At 43.1% G+C, this 16,415-nt stretch overlaps 6 non-coding genes across 6 annotated transcripts; 4 read left to right on the top strand and 2 right to left on the bottom strand.

Moving 5' to 3' along the window:
* Nucleotides 1-532: 532 nt before the first annotated feature.
* On the top strand, nt 533-614 carry TRNAS-ACU (transfer RNA serine (anticodon ACU)). Its single transcript has one exon. It is a non-coding gene; the product is annotated as a tRNA-Ser (tRNA).
* A 2,160-nt stretch (nt 615-2,774) lies between these two features.
* On the top strand, nt 2,775-2,856 carry TRNAS-GCU (transfer RNA serine (anticodon GCU)). The gene has a single exon. It is a non-coding gene; the product is annotated as a tRNA-Ser (tRNA).
* Nucleotides 2,857-6,135: 3,279 nt separating this feature from the next.
* TRNAS-GCU (transfer RNA serine (anticodon GCU)) lies at nt 6,136-6,217 on the top strand. The gene has a single exon. It is a non-coding gene; the product is annotated as a tRNA-Ser (tRNA).
* Nucleotides 6,218-10,247: 4,030 nt separating this feature from the next.
* Nucleotides 10,248-10,321, bottom strand: TRNAT-CGU (transfer RNA threonine (anticodon CGU)). Its single transcript has one exon. It is a non-coding gene; the product is annotated as a tRNA-Thr (tRNA).
* A 1,728-nt stretch (nt 10,322-12,049) lies between these two features.
* On the top strand, nt 12,050-12,131 carry TRNAS-GCU (transfer RNA serine (anticodon GCU)). The gene has a single exon. It is a non-coding gene; the product is annotated as a tRNA-Ser (tRNA).
* Nucleotides 12,132-16,161: 4,030 nt separating this feature from the next.
* On the bottom strand, nt 16,162-16,235 carry TRNAT-CGU (transfer RNA threonine (anticodon CGU)). The gene has a single exon. It is a non-coding gene; the product is annotated as a tRNA-Thr (tRNA).
* Between the last annotated feature and the right edge of the window lie 180 nt (nt 16,236-16,415).

Below are 16,415 nucleotides of genomic sequence, written 5' to 3' on the forward strand. Positions count from 1 at the left end.
TGAGGAGTGGTTCTAAGTTTTGCTATTTGTCACAGAGATGGCAAATTAAGTGTGAACAGATCCTATGCAGCATGTAGTTTCAGGTGGCTACCACTATAGAACAGTAAGGAAGTCGAGTCCCATCACATACTTGGCAGCAGCATGCAGTTCTCTGTCATTTTGCATCGTGACAATTCTAAATGAAATCGGTTTGGGACGATCCTTTTTGGAAAAGACATGGATAATTTTTCCATAGGTATGTAATCCATGCATTTGCCTTGCATAAATTGTGGCCTGTTTTACTTTAAAAGTTAGATAGAAGGCAGAATTGACAGATTTAGGGAATTCTAGGGAAATGCCAACATAAATGAGAAGCAGAGAGGACTGAATGTTTAGTATGTATGCCATTAGCATGGCTCATCACGTTGGATGTAAAACAAGACCTGCTGAGCCAATGTCTGATGTACGGCGCTGTTGCATGTGGAAAGAAAATGAAGCCTAAGAATCATCACGACTGTTTTCCAAATGTGGGTTCGGTAAAGGTACTTTTGTTGACGGGGTGGCTGAGTGGTTAAGGCGATGGACTACTAATCCATTGTGCTCTGCACGCATGGGTTCGAATCCAATCCTCGTCGTATGATTCCTTTTTGGAAAATTCTCTATGCTCAGCGCAAGCAATGCCCCGAGGAAGAAAATTTACCATCACCGTTCAAGAAGGATGCTATTGAAGTCTCTAAACATATTTACAGGCATTATGAAGCGTATCAGTCAGGCAATAGTGAATCGGCACCTCTAATTTATCGTGCCTTATGCCATCCTACATTTTGCAAAACGTTGCAACCATCTACTTGTTAAAACTAAACCAGAGCTGACACTTTGCCACTCGGGTGGAGTATTCTAGGGATGTGGGACGAGCATCTTTAATGTCATTGGCTAATGAACATCTCCCTTTTGGAAAAAAAAAGCTGATTATTGAGCAGAATAAGAGAACAAGGAACTGCTGAGAGTTGAACTCAGGATCTCCTGTATACTAGACAGGCGCTTTAACCAACTAAGCCCCAGCGCCCATGAGCAAAACTGTGGAAAACCAGAAAGATGGCAAGGATGATCCAGGAGAAGAATTTTTAAATGTAGGATGATTTTGAGGAGTGGTTCTAAGTTTTGCTATTTGTCACAGAGATGGCAAATTAAGTGTGCACAGATCCTATGCAGCATGGAGTTTCAGGTGGCTACCACTATAGAACAGCAAGGAAGTCGAGTCCCATCACATACTTGGCAGCAGCATGCAGTTCTCTGTCATTTTGCATCGTGACAATTCTAAATGAAATCGGCTTGGGACGATCCTTTTTGGAAAAGACATGGATAATTTGTCCATAGGTATGTAATCCATGCATTTGCCTTGCATGAATTGTGGCCTGTTTTACTTTAAAAGTGAGATAGAAGGCAGAATTGACAGATTTAGGGAATGCTAGGGAAATGCCAACATAAATGAGTAGCAGAGAGGACTGAATGTTTAGTATTTATGCCATTAGCATGGGTCATCACGTTGGATGTAAAACAAGACCTGCTGAGCCAATGTTTGATGTACGGCGCTGTTGCATGTGGAAAGAAAATGAAGCCTAAGAATCATCACGACTGTTTTCCAAATGTGGGTTCGTTAAAGGTACTTCTGTTGATGGGGTGGCCGAGTGGTAAAGGCGATGGACTGCTAAACCATTGTGCTCTGCACGCATGGGTTCGAATCCCATCCTCGTCGTATGATTCTTTTTTGGAAAATTCTCTATGCTCAGCGCAAGCAATGCCCCGAGGAAGAAAATTTACCATCACCGTTCAAGAAGGATGCTATTGAAGTCTCTAAACATATTTACAGGCATTATGTAGCGTATCAGTCAGGCAATAGTGAATCGGCACCTCTAATTTATCGTGCCTTATGCCATCCTACATTTTGCAAAACGTTGCAACCATCTACTTGTTAAAACTAAACCAGAGCTGACTCTTTGCCACTCGGGCGGAGTATTCTAGGGATGTGGGACGAGCATCTTTAATGTCATTGGCTAGTGAACATCTCCCTTTTGGAAAAAAAAAGCTGATTATTGAGCAGAATAAGAGAACAAGGCACTGCTGAGAGTTGAACTCAGGATCTCCTGTATACTAGACAGGCGCTTTAACCAACTAAGCCACAGCGCCCATGAGCAAAACTGTGGAAAACCAGAAAGATGGCAAGGATGGTCCAGGAGAAGAATTTTTAAATGTAGGATGATTTTGAGGAGTGGTTCTAAGTTTTGCTATTTGTCACAGAGATGGCAAATTAAGTGTGAACAGATCCTATGCAGCATGGAGTTTCAGGTGGCTACCACTATAGAACAGCAAGGAAGTCGAGTCCCATCACATACTTGGCAGCAGCATGCAGTTCTCTGTCATTTTGCATCGTGACAATTCTAAATGAAATCGGCTTGGGACGATCGTTTTTGGAAAAGACATGGATAATTTGTCCATAGGTATGTAATCCATGCATTTGCCTTGCATGAATTGTGGCCTGTTTTACTTTAAAAGTTAGATAGAAGGCAGAATTGACAGATTTAGGGAATGCTAGGGAAATGCCAACATAAATGAGAAGCAGAGAGGACTGAATGTTTAGTATTTATGCCATTAGCATGGGTCATCACGTTGATTGTAAAACAAGACCTGCTGAGCCAATGTCTGATGTACGGCACTGCTGCATGTGGAAAGAAAATGAAGCCTAAGAATCATCACGACTGTTTTCCAAATGTGGGTTCGGTAAAGGTACTTTTGTTGACGGGGTGGCCGAGTGGTTAAGGCGATGGACTGCTAATCCATCGTGCTCTGCACGCATGGGTTCGAATCCCATCCTCGTCGTATGATTCCTTTTTGGAAAATTCTCTATGCTCAGCGCAAGCAATGCCCCGAGGAGGAAAATTTACCATCACCGTTCAAGAAGGATGCTATTGAAGTCTCTAAACATATTTACAGGCATTATGTAGCGTATCAGTCAGGCAATAGTGAATCGGCACCTCTAATTTATCGTGCCTTATGCCATCCTACATTTTGCAAAACGTTGCAACCATCTACTTGTTAAAACTAAACCAGAGCTGACTCTTTGCCACTCGGGTGGAGTATTCTAGGGATGTGGGACGAGCATCTTTAATGTCATTGGCTAATGAACATCTCCCTTTTGGAAAAAAGAGCTGATTATTGAGCAGAATAAGAGAACAAGGCACTGCTGAGAGTTGAACTCAGGATCTCCTGTTTACTAGACAGGCACTTTAACCAACTAAGCCACAGTGCCCATGAGCAAAACTGTGGAAAACCAGAAAGATGGCAAGGATGATCCAGGAGAAGAATTTTTAAATGTAGGATGATTTTGAGGAGTGGTTCTAAGTTTTGCTATTTGTCACAGAGATGGCAAATTAAGTGTGAACAGATCCTATGCAGCATGGAGTTTCAGGTGGCTACCACTATAGAACAGCAAGGAAGTCGAGTCCCATCACATACTTGGCAGCAGCATGCAGTTCTCTGTCATTTTGCATCGTGACAATTCTAAATGAAATCGGCTTGGGACGATCCTTTTTGGAAAAGACATGGATAATTTGTCCATAGGTATGTAATCCATGCATTTGCCTTGCATGAATTGTGGCCTGTTTTACTTTAAAAGTTAGATAGAAGGCAGAATTGACAGATTTAGGGAATGCTAGGGAAATGCCAACATAAATGAGAAGCAGAGAGGACTGAATGTTTAGTATTTATGCCATTAGCATGGGTCATCACGTTGGATGTAAAACAAGACCTGCTGAGCCAATGTCTGATGTACGGCGCTGTTGCATGTGGAAAGAAAATGAAGCCTAAGAATCATCACGACTGTTTTCCAAATGTGGGTTCGGTAAAGGTACTTTTGTTGACGGGGTGGCCGAGTGGTTAAGGCGATGGACTGCTAATCCGTTGTGCTCTGCACGCATGGGTTTGAATCCCATCCTCGTTGTATGATTCCTTTTTGGAAAATTCTCTATGCTCAGCGCAAGCAATGCCCCGAGGAAGAAAATTTACCATCACTGTTCAAGAAGGATGCTATTGAAGTCTCTAAACATATTTACAGGCATTATGTAGCGTATCAGTCAGGCAATAGTGAATCGGCACCTCTAATTTATCGTGCCTTATGCCATCCTACATTTTGCAAAACGTTGCAACCATCTACTTGTTAAAACTAAACCAGAGCTGACTCTTTGCCACTCGGGCGGAGTATTCTAGGGATGTGGGACGAGCATCTTTAATGTCATTGGCTAGTGAACATCTCCCTTTTGGAAAAAAAAAGCTGATTATTGAGCAGAATAAGAGAGCAAGGAACTGCTGAGAGTTGAACTCAGGATCTCCTGTATACTAGACAGGTGCTTTAACCAACTAAGCCACAGCGCCCATGAGCAAAACTGTGGAAAACCAGAAAGATGGCAAGGATGGTCCAGGAGAAGAATTTTTAAATGTTGGATGATTTTGAGGAGTGGTTCTAAGTTTTGCTATTTGTCACAGAGATGGCAAATTAAGTGTGAACAGATCCTATGCAGCATGGAGTTTCAGGTGGCTACCACTATAGAACAGCAAGGAAGTCGAGTCCCATCACATACTTGGCAGCAGCATGCAGTTCTCTGTCATTTTGCATCGTGACAATTCTAAATGAAATCGGCTTGGGACGATCCTTTTTGGAAAAGACATGGATAATTTGTCCATAGGTATGTAATCCATGCATTTGCCTTGCATGAATTGTGGCCTGTTTTACTTTAAAAGTTAGATAGAAGGCAGAATTGACAGATTTAGGGAATGCTAGGGAAATGCCAACATAAATGAGAAGCAGAGAGGACTGAATGTTTAGTATTTATGCCATTAGCATGGGTCATCACGTTGATTGTAAAACAAGACCTGCTGAGCCAATGTCTGATGTACGGCACTGCTGCATGTGGAAAGAAAATGAAGCCTAAGAATCATCACGACTGTTTTCCAAATGTGGGTTCGGTAAAGGTACTTTTGTTGACGGGGTGGCCGAGTGGTTAAGGCGATGGACTGCTAATCCATCGTGCTCTGCACGCATGCGTTCGAATCCCATCCTCGTCGTATGATTCCTTTTTGGAAAATTCTCTATGCTCAGCGCAAGCAATGCCCCGAGGAAGAAAATTTACCATCACCGTTCAAGAAGGATGCTATTGAAGTCTCTAAACATATTTACAGGCATTATGTAGCGTATCAGTCAGGCAATAGTGAATCGGCACCTCTAATTTATCGTGCCTTATGCCATCCTACATTTTGCAAAACGTTGCAACCATCTACTTGTTAAAACTAAACCAGAGCTGACTCTTTGCCACTCGGGTGGAGTATTCTAGGGATGTGGGACGAGCATCTTTAATGTCATTGGCTAATGAACATCTCCCTTTTGGAAAAAAGAGCTGATTATTGAGCAGAATAAGAGAACAAGGCACTGCTGAGAGTTGAACTCAGGATCTCCTGTTTACTAGACAGGCACTTTAACCAACTAAGCCACAGTGCCCATGAGCAAAACTGTGGAAAACCAGAAAGATGGCAAGGATGATCCAGGAGAAGAATTTTTAAATGTAGGATGATTTTGAGGAGTGGTTCTAAGTTTTGCTATTTGTCACAGAGATGGCAAATTAAGTGTGAACAGATCCTATGCAGCATGTAGTTTCAGGTGGCTACCACTATAGAACAGCAAGGAAGTCGAGTCCCATCACATACTTGGCAGCAGCATGCAGTTCTCTGTCATTTTGCATCGTGACAATTCTAAATGAAATCGGCTTGGGACGATCCTTTTTGGAAAAGACATGGATAATTTGTCCATAGGTATGTAATCCATGCATTTGCCTTGCATGAATTGTGGCCTGTTTTACTTTAAAAGTTAGATAGAAGGCAGAATTGACAGATTTAGGAAATGCTAGGGAAATGCCAACATAAATGAGAAGCAGAGAGGACTGAATGTTTAGTATTTATGCCATTAGCATGGGTCATCACGTTGGATGTAAAACAAGACCTGCTGAGCCAATGTCTGATGTACGGCGCTGTTGCATGTGGAAAGAAAATGAAGCCTAAGAATCATCACGACTGTTTTCCAAATGTGGGTTCGGTAAAGGTACTTTTGTTGACGGGGTGGCCGAGTGGTTAAGGCGATGGACTGCTAATCCATTGTGCTCTGCACGCATGGGTTCGAATCCCATCCTCGTCGTATGATTCCTTTTTGGAAAATTCTCTATGCTCAGCGCAAGCAATGCCCCGAGGAAGAAAATTTACCATCACCGTTCAAGAAGGATGCTATTGAAGTCTCTAAACATATTTACAGGCATTATGTAGCGTATCAGTCAGGCAATAGTGAATCGGCACCTCTAATTTATCGTGCCTTATGCCATCCTACATTTTGCAAAACGTTGCAACCATCTACTTGTTAAAACTAAACCAGAGCTGACTCTTTGCCACTCGGGTGGAGTATTCTAGGGATGTGGGACAAGCATTTTTAATGTCATTGGCTAATGAACATCTCCCTTTTGGAAAAAAAAAGCTGATTATTGAGCAGAATAAGAGAACAAGGCACTGCTGAGAGTTGAACTCAGGATCTCCTGTTTACTAGACAGGCGCTTTAACCAACTAAGCCACAGCGCCCATGAGCAAAACTGAGGAAAACCAGAAAGATAGCAAGGATGATCCAGGAGAAGAATTTTTAAATGTAGGATGATTTTGAGGAGTGGTTCTAAGTTTTGCTATTTGTCACAGAGATGGCAAATTAAGTGTGAACAGATCCTATGCAGCATGTAGTTTCAGGTGGCTACCACTATAGAACAGCAAGGAAGTCGAGTCCCATCACATACTTGGCAGCAGCATGCAGTTCTCTGTCATTTTGCATCGTGACAATTCTAAATGAAATCGGCTTGGGACGATCCTTTTCGGAAAAGACATGGATAATTTGTCCATAGGTATGTAATCTATGCATTTGCCTTGCATGAATTGTGGCCTGTTTTACTTTAAAAGTTAGATAGAAGGCAGAATTGACAGATTTAGGGAATGCTAGGGAGATGCCAACATAAATGAGAAGCAGAGAGGACTGAATGTTTAGTATTTATGCCATTAGCATGGGTCATCACGTTGGATGTAAAACAAGACCTGCTGAGCCAATGTCTGATGTACGGCGCTGTTGCATGTGGAAAGAAAATGAAGCCTAAGAATCATCACGACTGTTTTCCAAATGTGGGTTCGGTAAAGGTACTTTTGTTGACGGGGTGGCCGAGTGGTAAAGGCGATGGACTGCTAATCCATTGTGCTCTGCACGCATGCGTTCGAATCCCATCCTCGTCGTATGATTCATTTTTGGAAAATTCTCTATGCTCAGCGCAAGCAATGCCCCGAGGAAGAAAATTTACCATCACCGTTCAAGAAGGATGCTATTGAAGTCTCTAAACATATTTACAGGCATTATGTAGCGTATCAGTCAGGCAATAGTGAATCGGCACCTCTAATTTATCGTGCCTTATGCCATCCTACATTTTGCAAAACGTTGCAACCATCTACTTGTTAAAACTAAACCAGAGCTGACTCTTTGCCACTCGGGTGGAGTATTCTAGGGATGTGGGACGAGCATCTTTAATGTCATTGGCTAATGAACATCTCCCTTTTGGAAAAAAGAGCTGATTAGTGAGCAGAATAAGAGAACAAGGCACTGCTGAGAGTTGAACTCAGGATCTCCTGTTTACTAGACAGGCGCTTTAACCAACTAAGCCACAGCACCCATGAGCAAAACTGTGGAAAACCAGAAAGATGGCAAGGATGATCCAGGAGAATTTTTACATGTAGGATGATTTTGAGGAGTGGTTCTAAGTTTTGCTATTTGTCACAGAGATGGCAAATTAAGTGTGAACAGATCCTATGCAGCATGTAGTTTCAGGTGGCTACCACTATAGAACAGCAAGGAAGTCGAGTCCCATCACATACTTGGCAGCAGCATGCAGTTCTCTGTCATTTTGCATCGTGACAATTCTAAATGAAATCGGCTTGGGACGATCCTTTTTGGAAAAGACATGGATAATTTGTCCATAGGTATGTAATCCATGCATTTGCCTTGCATGAATTGTGGCCTGTTTTACTTTAAAAGTTAGATAGAAGGCAGAATTGACAGATTTAGGGAATGCTAGGGAAATGCCAACATAAATGAGAAGCAGAGAGGACTGAATGTTTAGTATTTATGCCATTAGCATGGGTCATCACGTTGGATGTAAAACAAGACCTGCTGAGCCAATGTCTGATGTACGGCGCTGTTGCATGTGGAAAGAAAATGAAGCCTAAGAATCATCACGACTGTTTTCCAAATGTGGGTTCGGTAAAGGTACTTTTGTTGACGGGGTGGCCGAGTTTTTAAGGCAATGGACTGCTAATCCATTGTGCTCTTCACGCATGGGTTCGAATCCCATCCTCGTCGTATGATTCCTTTTTGGAAAATTCTCTATGCTCAGCGCAAGCAATGCCCCGAGAAAGAAAATTTACCATCACCGTTCAAGAAGGATGCTATTGAAGTCTCTAAACATATTTACAGGCATTATGTAGCGTATCAGTCAGGCAATAGTGAATCGGCACCTCTAATTTATCGTGCCTTATGCCATCCTACATTTTGCAAAACGTTGCAACCATCTACTTGTTAAAACTAAACCAGAGCTGACTCTTTGCCACTCGGGTGGAGTATTCTAGGGATGTGGAACGAGCATCTTTAATGTCATTGGCTAGTGAACATCTCCCTTTTGAAAAAAAAAACTGATTATTGAGCAGAATAAGAGAACAAGGCACTGCTGAGAGTTGAACTCAGGATCTCCTGTTTACTAGACAGGTGCTTTAACCAACTAAGCCACAGCGCCCATGAGCAAAACTGTGGAAAACCAGAAAGATGGCAAGGATGATCCAGGAGAAGAATTTTTAAATGTAGGATGATTTTGAGGAGTGGTTCTAAGTTTTGCTATTTGTCACAGAGATGGCAAATTAAGTGTGAACAGATCCTATGCAGCATGTAGTTTCAGGTGGCTACCACTATAGAACAGCAAGGAAGTTGAGTCCCATCACATACTTGGCAGCAGCATGCAGTTCTCTGTCATTTTGCATCGTGACAATTCTAAATGAAATCGGCTTGGGACGATCCTTTTTGGAAAAGACATGGATAACTTGTCCATAGGTATGTAATCCATGCATTTGCCTTGCATGAATTGTGGCCTGTTTTACTTTAAAAGTTAGATAGAAGGCAGAATTGACAGATTTAGGGAATTCTAGGGAAATGCCAACATAAATGAGAAGCAGAGAGGACTGAATGTTTAGTATTTATGCCATTAGCATGCGTCATCACTAGAGATGAGCGAACACGTTCGGCCCCGCCCCTTTTTCGCCCGAACACCGAACTTTGCGAACACTTCAGTGTTCGGGCGAAAAAGTTCGGGGGCCGCCGGGGGGCGGGGAGATGCGCGGCGGCGCGGGCGGCAGTAGCGGGGAACAGGTGGGAGCCCTCTCTCTCTCCCTCTCCCCCCCACTTCCCGCCGCACCCCCCCGCGCTGCCACGGCGGCCCCCGAACTTTTTCGCCCGAACACTGAAGTGTTCGCAAAGTTCGGTGTTCGGGCGAAAAAGGGGCGGGGCCGAACGTGTTCGCTCATCTCTAGTCATCACGTTGGATGTAAAACAAGACCTGCTGAGCCAATGTCTGATGTACGGCGCTGTTGCATGTGGAAAGAAAATGAAGCCTAAGAATCATCACGACTGTTTTCCAAATGTGGGTTCGGTAAAGGTACTTTTGTTGACGGGGTGGCCGAGTGGTAAAGGCGATGGACTGCTAATCTATTGTGCTCTGCACGCATGGGTTTGAATCCCATCCTCGTCGTATGATTCCTTTTTGGAAAATTCTCTATGCTCAGCGCAAGCAATGCCCCGAGGAAGAAAATTTACCATCACCGTTCAAGAAGGATGCTATTGAAGTCTCTAAACATATTTACAGGCATTATGTAGCGTATCAGTCAGGCAATAGTGAATCGGCACCTCTAATTTATCGTGCCTTATGCCATCCTACATTTTGCAAAACGTTGCAAACATCTACTTGTTAAAACTAAACCAGAGCTGACTCTTTGCCACTCGGGTGGAGTATTCTAGGGATGTGGGACGAGCATCTTTAATGTCATTGGCTAATGAACATCTCCCTCTTGGCAAAAAAAAGCTGATTATTGAGCAGAATAAGAGAACAAGGCACTGCTGAGAGTTGAACTCAGGATCTCCTGTTTACGAGACAGGCGCTTTAACCAACTAAGCCACAGCGCCCATGAGTAAAACTGTGGAAAACCAGAAAGATGGCAAGGATGATCCAGGAGAAGTATTTTTAAATGTAGGATGATTTTGAGGAGTGGTTCTAAGTTTTGCTATTTGTCACAGAGATGGCAAATTAAGTGTGAACAGATCCTATGCAGCATGTAGTTTCAGGTGGCTACCACTATAGAACAGCAAGGAAGTCGAGTCCCATCACATACTTGGCAGCAGCATGCAGTTCTCTGTCATTTTGCATCGTGACAATTCTAAATGAAATCGGCTTGGGACGATCCTTTTTGGAAAAGACATGGATAATTTGTCCATAGGTATGTAATCCATGCATTTGCCTTGCATGAATTGTGGCCTGTTTTACTTTAAAAGTTAGATAGAAGGCAGAATTGACAGATTTAGGGAATGCTAGGGAAATGCCAACATAAATGAGAAGCAGAGAGGACTGAATGTTTAGTATTTATGCCATTAGCATGGGTCATCACGTTGATTGTAAAACAAGACCTGCTGAGCCAATGTCTGATGTACGGCACTGCTGCATGTGGAAAGAAAATGAAGCCTAAGAATCATCACGACTGTTTTCCAAATGTGGGTTCGGTAAAGGTACTTTTGTTGACGGGGTGGCCGAGTGGTTAAGGCGATGGACTGCTAATCCATCGTGCTCTGCACGCATGCGTTCGAATCCCATCCTCGTCGTATGATTCCTTTTTGGAAAATTCTCTATGCTCAGCGCAAGCAATGCCCCGAGGAAGAAAATTTACCATCACCGTTCAAGAAGGATGCTATTGAAGTCTCTAAACATATTTACAGGCATTATGTAGCGTATCAGTCAGGCAATAGTGAATCGGCACCTCTAATTTATCGTGCCTTATGCCATCCTACATTTTGCAAAACGTTGCAACCATCTACTTGTTAAAACTAAACCAGAGCTGACTCTTTGCCACTCGGGTGGAGTATTCTAGGGATGTGGGACGAGCATCTTTAATGTCATTGGCTAATGAACATCTCCCTTTTGGAAAAAAGAGCTGATTATTGAGCAGAATAAGAGAACAAGGCACTGCTGAGAGTTGAACTCAGGATCTCCTGTTTACTAGACAGGCACTTTAACCAACTAAGCCACAGTGCCCATGAGCAAAACTGTGGAAAACCAGAAAGATGGCAAGGATGATCCAGGAGAAGAATTTTTAAATGTAGGATGATTTTGAGGAGTGGTTCTAAGTTTTGCTATTTGTCACAGAGATGGCAAATTAAGTGTGAACAGATCCTATGCAGCATGTAGTTTCAGGTGGCTACCACTATAGAACAGCAAGGAAGTCGAGTCCCATCACATACTTGGCAGCAGCATGCAGTTCTCTGTCATTTTGCATCGTGACAATTCTAAATGAAATCGGCTTGGGACGATCCTTTTTGGAAAAGACATGGATAATTTGTCCATAGGTATGTAATCCATGCATTTGCCTTGCATGAATTGTGGCCTGTTTTACTTTAAAAGTTAGATAGAAGGCAGAATTGACAGATTTAGGAAATGCTAGGGAAATGCCAACATAAATGAGAAGCAGAGAGGACTGAATGTTTAGTATTTATGCCATTAGCATGGGTCATCACGTTGGATGTAAAACAAGACCTGCTGAGCCAATGTCTGATGTACGGCGCTGTTGCATGTGGAAAGAAAATGAAGCCTAAGAATCATCACGACTGTTTTCCAAATGTGGGTTCGGTAAAGGTACTTTTGTTGACGGGGTGGCCGAGTGGTTAAGGCGATGGACTGCTAATCCATTGTGCTCTGCACGCATGGGTTCGAATCCCATCCTCGTCGTATGATTCCTTTTTGGAAAATTCTCTATGCTCAGCGCAAGCAATGCCCCGAGGAAGAAAATTTACCATCACCGTTCAAGAAGGATGCTATTGAAGTCTCTAAACATATTTACAGGCATTATGTAGCGTATCAGTCAGGCAATAGTGAATCGGCACCTCTAATTTATCGTGCCTTATGCCATCCTACATTTTGCAAAACGTTGCAACCATCTACTTGTTAAAACTAAACCAGAGCTGACTCTTTGCCACTCGGGTGGAGTATTCTAGGGATGTGGGACAAGCATTTTTAATGTCATTGGCTAATGAACATCTCCCTTTTGGAAAAAAAAAGCTGATTATTGAGCAGAATAAGAGAACAAGGCACTGCTGAGAGTTGAACTCAGGATCTCCTGTTTACTAGACAGGCGCTTTAACCAACTAAGCCACAGCGCCCATGAGCAAAACTGAGGAAAACCAGAAAGATAGCAAGGATGATCCAGGAGAAGAATTTTTAAATGTAGGATGATTTTGAGGAGTGGTTCTAAGTTTTGCTATTTGTCACAGAGATGGCAAATTAAGTGTGAACAGATCCTATGCAGCATGTAGTTTCAGGTGGCTACCACTATAGAACAGCAAGGAAGTCGAGTCCCATCACATACTTGGCAGCAGCATGCAGTTCTCTGTCATTTTGCATCGTGACAATTCTAAATGAAATCGGCTTGGGACGATCCTTTTCGGAAAAGACATGGATAATTTGTCCATAGGTATGTAATCTATGCATTTGCCTTGCATGAATTGTGGCCTGTTTTACTTTAAAAGTTAGATAGAAGGCAGAATTGACAGATTTAGGGAATGCTAGGGAGATGCCAACATAAATGAGAAGCAGAGAGGACTGAATGTTTAGTATTTATGCCATTAGCATGGGTCATCACGTTGGATGTAAAACAAGACCTGCTGAGCCAATGTCTGATGTACGGCGCTGTTGCATGTGGAAAGAAAATGAAGCCTAAGAATCATCACGACTGTTTTCCAAATGTGGGTTCGGTAAAGGTACTTTTGTTGACGGGGTGGCCGAGTGGTAAAGGCGATGGACTGCTAATCCATTGTGCTCTGCACGCATGCGTTCGAATCCCATCCTCGTCGTATGATTCATTTTTGGAAAATTCTCTATGCTCAGCGCAAGCAATGCCCCGAGGAAGAAAATTTACCATCACCGTTCAAGAAGGATGCTATTGAAGTCTCTAAACATATTTACAGGCATTATGTAGCGTATCAGTCAGGCAATAGTGAATCGGCACCTCTAATTTATCGTGCCTTATGCCATCCTACATTTTGCAAAACGTTGCAACCATCTACTTGTTAAAACTAAACCAGAGCTGACTCTTTGCCACTCGGGTGGAGTATTCTAGGGATGTGGGACGAGCATCTTTAATGTCATTGGCTAATGAACATCTCCCTTTTGGAAAAAAGAGCTGATTAGTGAGCAGAATAAGAGAACAAGGCACTGCTGAGAGTTGAACTCAGGATCTCCTGTTTACTAGACAGGCGCTTTAACCAACTAAGCCACAGCACCCATGAGCAAAACTGTGGAAAACCAGAAAGATGGCAAGGATGATCCAGGAGAATTTTTACATGTAGGATGATTTTGAGGAGTGGTTCTAAGTTTTGCTATTTGTCACAGAGATGGCAAATTAAGTGTGAACAGATCCTATGCAGCATGTAGTTTCAGGTGGCTACCACTATAGAACAGCAAGGAAGTCGAGTCCCATCACATACTTGGCAGCAGCATGCAGTTCTCTGTCATTTTGCATCGTGACAATTCTAAATGAAATCGGCTTGGGACGATCCTTTTTGGAAAAGACATGGATAATTTGTCCATAGGTATGTAATCCATGCATTTGCCTTGCATGAATTGTGGCCTGTTTTACTTTAAAAGTTAGATAGAAGGCAGAATTGACAGATTTAGGGAATGCTAGGGAAATGCCAACATAAATGAGAAGCAGAGAGGACTGAATGTTTAGTATTTATGCCATTAGCATGGGTCATCACGTTGGATGTAAAACAAGACCTGCTGAGCCAATGTCTGATGTACGGCGCTGTTGCATGTGGAAAGAAAATGAAGCCTAAGAATCATCACGACTGTTTTCCAAATGTGGGTTCGGTAAAGGTACTTTTGTTGACGGGGTGGCCGAGTTTTTAAGGCAATGGACTGCTAATCCATTGTGCTCTTCACGCATGGGTTCGAATCCCATCCTCGTCGTATGATTCCTTTTTGGAAAATTCTCTATGCTCAGCGCAAGCAATGCCCCGAGAAAGAAAATTTACCATCACCGTTCAAGAAGGATGCTATTGAAGTCTCTAAACATATTTACAGGCATTATGTAGCGTATCAGTCAGGCAATAGTGAATCGGCACCTCTAATTTATCGTGCCTTATGCCATCCTACATTTTGCAAAACGTTGCAACCATCTACTTGTTAAAACTAAACCAGAGCTGACTCTTTGCCACTCGGGTGGAGTATTCTAGGGATGTGGAACGAGCATCTTTAATGTCATTGGCTAGTGAACATCTCCCTTTTGAAAAAAAAAACTGATTATTGAGCAGAATAAGAGAACAAGGCACTGCTGAGAGTTGAACTCAGGATCTCCTGTTTACTAGACAGGTGCTTTAACCAACTAAGCCACAGCGCCCATGAGCAAAACTGTGGAAAACCAGAAAGATGGCAAGGATGATCCAGGAGAAGAATTTTTAAATGTAGGATGATTTTGAGGAGTGGTTCTAAGTTTTGCTATTTGTCACAGAGATGGCAAATTAAGTGTGAACAGATCCTATGCAGCATGTAGTTTCAGGTGGCTACCACTATAGAACAGCAAGGAAGTTGAGTCCCATCACATACTTGGCAGCAGCATGCAGTTCTCTGTCATTTTGCATCGTGACAATTCTAAATGAAATCGGCTTGGGACGATCCTTTTTGGAAAAGACATGGATAACTTGTCCATAGGTATGTAATCCATGCATTTGCCTTGCATGAATTGTGGCCTGTTTTACTTTAAAAGTTAGATAGAAGGCAGAATTGACAGATTTAGGGAATTCTAGGGAAATGCCAACATAAATGAGAAGCAGAGAGGACTGAATGTTTAGTATTTATGCCATTAGCATGCGTCATCACTAGAGATGAGCGAACACGTTCGGCCCCGCCCCTTTTTCGCCCGAACACCGAACTTTGCGAACACTTCAGTGTTCGGGCGAAAAAGTTCGGGGGCCGCCGGGGGGCGGGGAGATGCGCGGCGGCGCGGGCGGCAGTAGCGGGGAACAGGTGGGAGCCCTCTCTCTCTCCCTCTCCCCCCCACTTCCCGCCGCACCCCCCCGCGCTGCCACGGCGGCCCCCGAACTTTTTCGCCCGAACACTGAAGTGTTCGCAAAGTTCGGTGTTCGGGCGAAAAAGGGGCGGGGCCGAACGTGTTCGCTCATCTCTAGTCATCACGTTGGATGTAAAACAAGACCTGCTGAGCCAATGTCTGATGTACGGCGCTGTTGCATGTGGAAAGAAAATGAAGCCTAAGAATCATCACGACTGTTTTCCAAATGTGGGTTCGGTAAAGGTACTTTTGTTGACGGGGTGGCCGAGTGGTAAAGGCGATGGACTGCTAATCTATTGTGCTCTGCACGCATGGGTTTGAATCCCATCCTCGTCGTATGATTCCTTTTTGGAAAATTCTCTATGCTCAGCGCAAGCAATGCCCCGAGGAAGAAAATTTACCATCACCGTTCAAGAAGGATGCTATTGAAGTCTCTAAACATATTTACAGGCATTATGTAGCGTATCAGTCAGGCAATAGTGAATCGGCACCTCTAATTTATCGTGCCTTATGCCATCCTACATTTTGCAAAACGTTGCAAACATCTACTTGTTAAAACTAAACCAGAGCTGACTCTTTGCCACTCGGGTGGAGTATTCTAGGGATGTGGGACGAGCATCTTTAATGTCATTGGCTAATGAACATCTCCCTCTTGGCAAAAAAAAGCTGATTATTGAGCAGAATAAGAGAACAAGGCACTGCTGAGAGTTGAACTCAGGATCTCCTGTTTACGAGACAGGCGCTTTAACCAACTAAGCCACAGCGCCCATGAGTAAAACTGTGGAAAACCAGAAAGATGGCAAGGATGATCCAGGAGAAGTATTTTTAAATGTAGGATGATTTTGAGGAGTGGTTCTAAGTTTTGCTATTTGTCACAGAGATGGCAAATTAAGTGTGAACAGATCCTATGCAGCATGTAGTTTCAGGTGGCTACCACTATAGAACAG

Source organism: Eleutherodactylus coqui, chromosome 11 (assembly GCF_035609145.1).
Source record: "Eleutherodactylus coqui strain aEleCoq1 chromosome 11, aEleCoq1.hap1, whole genome shotgun sequence".
Taxonomy (NCBI): Eukaryota; Metazoa; Chordata; class Amphibia; order Anura; family Eleutherodactylidae; genus Eleutherodactylus; species Eleutherodactylus coqui.